The sequence below is a fragment of the Schistocerca piceifrons genome, chromosome 8 (assembly GCF_021461385.2).
Source record: "Schistocerca piceifrons isolate TAMUIC-IGC-003096 chromosome 8, iqSchPice1.1, whole genome shotgun sequence".
NCBI classification, from domain to species: domain Eukaryota; kingdom Metazoa; phylum Arthropoda; class Insecta; order Orthoptera; family Acrididae; genus Schistocerca; species Schistocerca piceifrons.
Window position 1 is genome coordinate 292,667,005 of NC_060145.1, and position 5,972 is coordinate 292,672,976.

Here is a 5,972-nt window from a genome sequence, read left to right on the forward strand (position 1 = left end):
ATGTACTCGACAGAGGTGCACGACTGTGTCCCAGAGCGAATGTTGCTAACACTGTTCACTTCTAAACTCAGCGCAGTTACTTAATGATTTTTCCTTCGTGGGAGACCAGTCACGTAGAATTTTTAAAAGAAATTTCCGCCATTTGACCGTTAATTGTCCATTTATTGTACACAACTATGATTTCGGTTTTGTAGCCATTCTCAAGTGCATGTTGAAATGTTAAAATACGCCTGCCTGCAAGCCTCCCGACCGCCGTCTGATCTCCGACGAGCGTGACAAATGATTACTAACACTACAAACTCTCACTGTGCGCGTGTTATACTCTGGTGCCATTGAAGTCAGCCATGAAGATGTTGCGTTTTTTTCTCGTAGTGTATGTGTGGGATATAAATGGCCATTAATTAGGGCCTCATTTTTTAATTTTTTTTAATTTTACGTTTGCTATTTGTTATACCGTGCGGCCACAAGCAGTCGGTTGGACATCGAATGTGGGGGGCGTGTTTCTTGGCCGAGACGAGGCGCTGTTGGCAGCACTGCGCGGTGACTTCCCCCTCGTCCTCCGCATATTACTCGCGGAATTAGCTACTCTGACGTGGAGGCTAGCCAAAGGGGGAGCGCCGTGGTAATTAGACGGCAGGTAGGCACACCAATCTCGCGGCCGACCGCATTAAAACTTGCCGGGGCGCGCCTGTGTCGGCACGGCACGGCACGGCACAGCGGCCTGCGACTCTGCCTCTGCAGGTAGAGCAGGCCGGCCAACTTGGCGGCAGTAACCGCCACGGGGACTCTCATCAGGCGGGCCGGCTCTGTAATCAGGCCGCGCTGAGGCGCCGGGCTTACCTTTTTACAGCCGGTCCAGCGTCCCAGGTACCAACAGCGGAGCGCGGCTAGCTATTTCTCTCTCGTCCCGCGGGCTGTAACGTAGCCGGATGGTTCCAGACCTACGACTCCCTAAAACACCGGAACTCTTCCAGCTGTGTGTCCGGCAAGTGCAGCTTTTTTTCCCTTTACTGTCTCTTGTAACGACATCGTAAAATCCTTCCTGGACAGCGGGCCTGAGAGATGCACAAATCTATCTTTTTACGATTCCAAATTACCAGTCTTCCGCATTTCTCTAAAATAAAATGTCCATAATTTTTAAAACATTAGCGTACATAAAAGACACTAATTTCTCTCGAGATTTGCAACCTGTGTTGAAAGTAGGAAACAAATAATACACTGCACCCGCAGTTAAAAGGGTTTTCGTAGACTAATATGTTGTAATTATGAGGCCATTGGGAACAAAATACCAGGCCAGTTGCGCACTAAATGCCTGTGCAGTGGGTGTTTCGGGGTAGCGAGTCGGTCGTGACCTTCTTCAGCAATCATTGAAGGTTTTGTTACTTTTTCTACGTAAATAATGCCAAATGATAGTTGGCGGAGAAGTCCTTGGGGGTTCAAAGATCTAAATAAGACCCTTGGTTGTGGTATCACAGATAACCATTAACCAAGCTCAGTGGATATATGGGCATCTTCTTCATTTCTCTACCAGAGTAATTCCAACTGCATGTGTCGCGTCGCTGGGCTGTGCAACCCTCGCACCAGCAGGCTGCAGTGGTGGGGTGCGGCCTGACACTCAGTCCTGCAGGGTATAACGCGGAATCCACGCTCAGGCTTCATCGACATCTGCAATGGAGAGAATAGACTGCGGTACGGTGGAGATGGTGAAAGAGGAAGCTCCGTATTCGGCCATTGATTCGAGTGAGACCTTATTCCTGGCCTTAAAAGGTCCAACGGCCACTTCAGGCGGTGGATGAGCAGCAGAGGACAGGGTTGTAAAAATAGTGGGCACTTCTATGGTGAGACATTTCTGCGGAGCAAGAGACGAGCATGTACACCAGGAATTTGTTTCCTGTCTATCAGTATAGTGCAGCGTGCTGTAGTCTAGTACATGTATTATTATGAATTAGTTTTGACATATGTGGAAAGGGTGAAAAACTGCGACCAGTTATTTTTTGATGAGGATTTATTTTGCCGTTAGTAGTTTCAGGCTTGTCCCATCTTCAGACGAGGTTTAGCTTGGTTTGGAACGTCCAAGCTTGTTGTGAGTTGACGACCCCAGAATTAGCAAATATATCTTTACTAGGTAGTTCATTAAGCACAAACTGATACTGAATCAATAATGAACTACCTACTAGAGGTCGCTTTCTTAATTCGGGGGTGTACTAATTGACATGCGACCAGTGGCCTCGTGCATACATCGGAAAGACCGGACATGGGGTTAGAACTAGTTTTTGTGAGCACTTACTTACTAGAATGGGGGCTGTCAAAGATAATTTTTGGTTTGCGGAGCATCTAAAGGTTAGCGGGCTCACCGAACCAACAATAGATTCTTTACAAATCCTTCGAGTGGCAGCTAAGAAAAATGGTTCAAATGGCTCTGAGCACTATGGGACTTAACTTCTGGCCGGCCGAAGTGGCCGTGCGGTTAAAGGCGCTGCAGTCTGGAACCGCAAGACCGCTACGGTCGCAGGTTCGAATCCTGCCTCGGGCATGGATGTTTGTGATGTCCTTAGGTTAGTTAGGTTTAACTAGTTCTAAGTTCTAGGGGACTAATGACCTCAGCAGTTGAGTCCCATAGTGCTCAGAGCCATTTGAACCATTTGAACCAACTTAACTTCTGAGGCCATCAGTCCCCTAGAACTTAGAACCACTTAAACCTAACTAACCTAAGGATATCCGAGGCAGGATTCGAACCTGCAACCGTAGCGATCGCGCGGTTCCATACTGTTGCGCCTAGAACCGCTCGGCCACTCCGGCCGGCGGCAGCTAAGAATAATACGTTAACACTACTAAAGCGATTTGAAATAACAAAATTTTTAGAATCATTCGGAATATTTGTCCAAGTGAGTAACTTGTCACTAAGAACAAATTTTTTAAAATAATGCTACGATGGTTGCTTTAAAAAAATTCCATTCAACTGTTACTCTATAGCTAGGTAGCTACCAGCAGGATTCCCGTTTGCCACCCACAACTATGAACTCGGGTTTACTTCTTTAATTTTCAACTTCATATTTGTTTTAACTATTTTAAGACTTTATTTAATAACTCTTAATGTATTTAAACTACGCTGTTCTGGCACTATATTGTTTTAACTATCCTTCAATATTTAAATGACGCTGGAACTTACAATAAGCTGCTCAATAATTTTGGATCAGTACGCGGCTCGCTGTCACAGCCAACATGCTGCCGTCTGTTCACCGCTTTCTCCATGATTTGGTGAATGTTACTGTTTAATAAACCCCTGTTGGGTTCTTCGTGCCCATAGACACGGGAATTCCATGCTAGTAGTTATCTGTTTTAGACGGAAAGTTCTTCTTGTAAGTTACTTATGTCGATAGTTAACTTGGCAGGCGTTGGATGGGCTCGTGCTCACAGCTTTACGTAATACATACGCTGTTGTTAATTTACAGGAATTCTGAATACGCCCTGCTAGCGCGAAACGCGTCAATTAAAAAAAATACCTGCAATAGAGAGTGTCTTTTTATTTGAAAATTGGGTTAATGTCACTGACCCAGGCTGTAAATGGGGCGTAGGAAATATTTAAAAACCTCGGTAATGGTCGGCACTGTGAATGAGCGCTCGAGCAATTCAACATCGAAAATTTGAATACACTGAATTGTTTACCCAACTATGCGTGGGCTGGCATTTTCTTGAAAAAGAAGTCACACCTTCTGAATAATTCCCTCTTCTCTTCGTTTTGATTTTTGCCTTAAAATTCGTAGAAGCCCACAGGAGCTATCAGTATTCAAATCTGGCACAACGTTAATCAAGAATCATTCGTTCATGTGTCTAAAAGTTCCTGTGTGGTTTCGAAATTGATAATCCACCCTGATGCTCTTCGATGCAGACAGATACACATCCATTTTAGAGCGATTTATCCTCTTCCAAATTTTTCATTCAGTAAGAAAATTATCATAGCTCTGCAGTTGCATTCTGCGAATTATTTCCACAGCTGTTGTCTCATCAGAAAACAAGAAACATAACACTCTTCTCATTTCTTCCTTGGTGCATAGAAACGACAGAGCGCACATAGTAAAACGCTTTGAAATAACTACGATCAAAGCTATTCACTGAACCAACGGAGACCCTACCACACCGCAGGAGAGAAGTTAGTAATCTATTCCTGAACCGAAGCCGCCATTTCAGGGCCGAATATAGATACTGGCATAGTAGTTTGGAAGATATGAGAGACAACGAAAGGAAACAGAAGAACGAAGTAAAAGGATATTTGCTTCACCACTCCTACTGAGTAATCAAGTAGTTTCCTAGTTAGAGGCGCCATGTCACTGAATGTGCGCGGCCCCTCCCGCCGGAAGTTCGAGTCCTCCCTGGGGCATGGGTGTGTGTGTTGTTCTTAGCATAAGTTAGTTTAAGTAATGTGTAAGTCTAGGGACCGATGACCTCAGCAGTTTGGTCGCTTAGAAATTCACACACATTTGAACATTTGTATTAGCTCTACATCAAAAGTCAAAAGTTATTGATATCTATTCAAAGATGTACGGTCCGTTTCTTACAAGTACGAGCGAAAATGCAGCAAGTTACCAGTTGAAGGTAGCTGCTCTAAACTCAGGAAATAGCAGATATCGAGATTATTTTATCATTCACTAAGTTTTTCACTTTTGCTTCTTAGTAAATATTTCGTAACACATAATCTGGGTCTGTTTCTTTTCAACTAGCTTGGACATGAATAGCTGTAACCGCCAATGTAAGTCGAATTAGACATTCCACATTGACACTTTTTTCTAACAGAAATACAGAATCTGTATAAATATAACTTCCATCTCTTGAGTCATTGTGTATGTAACGTTTTATCGGGTATTTGACATCATTTACTACGTGCAAACGCAGCGTTTCCCTGCTAATGGCGTCTTCAGTACGGGAACGCTACGCCAGCGCCAATGAGCGGTCAGGTAGTTTTTAGTAAGTGAGTGGAACCAGCACACCTGAAGCACAAGAATATCAGTGAGGTTAAATCCTGTCATTGCTCAACCAGTACTGTCAGCCTGTGGAGCACAAAAAGTGTCTTTACTTACTGATTTTTTTCTCGTATTTTTCTACTCTTTAGTGAAGTTTGTTATGAAAACTGAAACCAGAATACTAATTCTGGGAGTAAGAAGAAAATTTTGAGCTACATTATTTTTACAGTTTGTCATTTTTTATACAATGACAAAAAAATTGAAGTAGGTCAATAAAGTACAAGAGAAAAATTGAATCGATAGTTTCTTGCAAAGGGCGGAAGCACGGAAATGAGGAGCTACGATATCCAGACTCCTAACTAAGGTACGAGCATATGGAATTGGTTCCCAAGTATGTGAGTGGCTCGAAGACTTCTTAAGTAATAGAACCAAGTACGTTGTCATCGATGGTGAGTGTTCATCGGAGGTGAGGCTATCATCTGGAGTGTCCCAGGGAGGTATGGTAGGTCCGCTGTTGTTTTCTATCTACTTAAATGACCTTTTGGATAGGGTGGATAGCAATATGCGGCTGTTTGCTGATGATGCTGTGGTGTACGGGAAGGTGTCATCGTTGAGTGACTTTAGGAGGATACAAGATGACTTGGACAGGATTTGTGATTGGTTAAAGAATGACCAACTCTAACTATAGATAAATGTAAATTAATGCAGATGAATAGGAAAAAGAATCCTGTAATGTTTGAATACTTCATTAGTAGTGTAGCGCTTGACACAGTCACTTCGATTAAACATTTGGGTGTAACATTGCAGAGCGATATGAAGTGGGACAAGCATGTAATGGCAGTTGTGAGGAAGGCGGATAGTCGTCTTCGGTTCATTGGTAGAATTTTGGGAAGATGTGGTTCATCTGTAAAGGAGACCGCTTATAAAACACTAATACGACCTATTCTTGAGTACTGCTCGAGCGTTTGGGATCCCTGTCAGGTCGGATTGAGGGAGGGCACAGAAGCAATTCAG